Here is a 2,786-nt window from a genome sequence, read left to right on the forward strand (position 1 = left end):
CCACAAAAATGGAATCAAAACCCCTTTGTGTTCTTGGGAGTCCTAAGACAAAATCCATACTTATATCTTCCCAAGGGGCTGAAGCAACAGGCCAGGGGGTGTATAATCCATGAGGCATTGTTTTAGACTTAGATTGTAAGCATGAAATACATCTATTACAATGCCTTTGGACATCCTTCCTCATATGGGGCCAAAAGAATTTCTCTTTTAAAAGACCTAGGGTTTTTTCTACCCCAAAATGACCCATTAATCCCCCTTCATGTGTTTCTTGAACAAGGAGTTTTCTTTGTGAACCCTTGGGAATACAAATTTTTCCTTCTTTAAACAAATACCCCTCATTCACATAGAAACCTCCTTGAGGTCTTTCCATACATTCAGCATAAGTAGAGGAAAACTCAGAATCTTGATTATACATTTCTGGAATGTGATCAAATCCAAGAATTTGGGCTCCCAATTTTGAAAACAAGGTGTGCCTTCTAGACAAGGCATCAACCACCACATTACTTTTGCCCTTCTTGTACTTTATCACATAAGGAAATTGTTCCAAGAATTCCATCCACTTAGCATGTCTTTTATTCAGCTTATGTTGGCCCTTTCAAATATTTTAGCGACTCATGGTCACTATGAATGACAAACTCTTTCGACACAAGGTAGTGTTCCCAAGTTTAAAGGGCCCTAACTAAGGCATACAATTACTTATCATAGGTGGGATAGTTGAGGGAGGCACCATGAAGTTTTTCACTGAAATAAGCAATTGGGTGCCCTCCTTGCAATAACACAGCACCTATTCCTACACCGGATGCATCACACTCTAGCTCAAAGGTTTTTGAAAACTTTGGTAAAGCTAGAATGGGTGCATTGGTGAGATTTTCCTTGAGTTGCTGAAAAGCAGACTCTTGTTTTTCACCCCAATTAAAAGATACATCTTTCTTGACAAGTTCATTGAGGGGTGAAGCCAGAGTAGAGAAGTTAGGAACAAACCTCCTATAAAAGCTTGCCAAACCATGGAAGCTCCTAACCTCTCCAACATTTTTAGGAATAGGCCATTCTTGGATGGCCTTTATTTTTGTAGGGTCAACATGGACCCCATTTTTGTTCACAACAAAACCTAAGAAAACTACACTATCTACACAGAAAGTACATTTCTCTTTATTAGCAAACAAACTATTTACCCTAAGGATGGTAAGGACAGACCTTAGGTGGTTTATGTGCTCATGCAAGCTCTTGCTATAAATCAAGATATCATCAAAATAGACAACCACAAACTTTCCTATGCACTCTCTAAGGTCATGGTTCATTAGCCTCATGAATGTGCTAGGTGCATTAGTAAGCCCAAAGGGCATCACCAACCACTCATATAGTCCAAATTTGGTCTTAAAAGCGGTTTTCCACTCATCACCTTCTTTGATTCTTATTTGGTGATAACCACTCTTTAGATCAATTTTAGAAAACATGAGGGACCCATGCAACTCATCAAGCATGTCATCAAGCCTAGGGATTGGATGCCTATATTTAATGGTGATGTTATTTATGGCTCTACAATCACAACACATTCTCCATTTCCCATCCTTTTTAGGTACTAACAAAACAGGCACAACACAAGGGCTAAGGCTCTTTTGAACCCAACCCTTCTCCAACAACTCTTGGACTTGAGACTTTATCTCCTTTGTTTCTTGAGGATATGTCCTATAGGCTGGTCTATTTGGTAGACTAGCCCCAGGCACTAAATCTATTTGATGTTCAATTCCTCTAAAGGGAGGAAGCCCAATAGGCCCTTCCTTAGGGAATATATCCTCAAACTCTTTCAAAATATTTTCAATTTTAGGAGGTAAATTCTTAAGTTCAAGAGCTGTGGCAGTACATGTGAGTGTTCCTTTACACAACAAGAGGCATGAAGGTTGTTCATCATTGAGAACTTGGTTCAAAGATTTTATAGTCAAAATGTTCTCATGTTGAATGACCTTGGGAGAAGGAACACCAATCTCTCCCACCTCAGATTCATCTTTAGTTACTTTTTTAGGAGAGAGGGAGGACCTTTTTTTTATCCTCTTTTCTCTCCTTTTCCAACTTCTTTCTCATTTGGATTTGATCCTCTACCACTTGGGATGGTGATAAAGGATGCAAGAAAAATTTTCTATCCTTGTGAGTGAAGTTGATTTCATTGGTAAGACCATTATGCATGGTTTTCTTGTCAAATTGCCAAGGTCTTCCCAATAAAACATGGCAAGCTTCCATAGGTACTACATCACATAGCACACTATCTTCATATTTCCCTATGGATAACTTGACCTTCACTTGATGTTGGACTGTCAAATCCCCACTTTCATTAAGCCAATGCAATTTGTAAGGTTTTGGATGGGGAATGATAGTCAAAGCCAACTTATCAACCAACCTTGTACTACAACAATTGCAACATGAACCACTATCAACAATGAGAGAACAAGTGTTTTCTAAAATTTTACATCTTGTATGAAAGATGTTCTCTCTTTGTGTTGGCTCTTTTGGAATGGGTTGGTTGCTAAGAAGTCTTCTAATCATTAGAAGGTCTCCTTCACAAGGATAGGCAATTTCCTTAGCCTCATCATTAGACTCCTCACTAGAAGTCTCACTTTCACTTTCTTACTCATCTTGGCTACTATAGTGGTCAACACCCCTTAAGATCATGGTCTTTTTGGTGGGGCATTGAGATGCAACATGACCTCTACCAAGACACTTGAAACATTTGATTTCACTAGTGCGAGTGTGTGAAGATGTGCCTTCCCTTGGTTTCTCCTTTTCCTTGAAAC

This window comes from Vigna unguiculata, chromosome 2, assembly GCF_037176805.1.
Source record: "Vigna unguiculata cultivar grain cowpea cultivar isolate G323 ecotype 2 chromosome 2, ASM3717680v1, whole genome shotgun sequence".
Taxonomy (NCBI): Eukaryota; Viridiplantae; Streptophyta; class Magnoliopsida; order Fabales; family Fabaceae; genus Vigna; species Vigna unguiculata.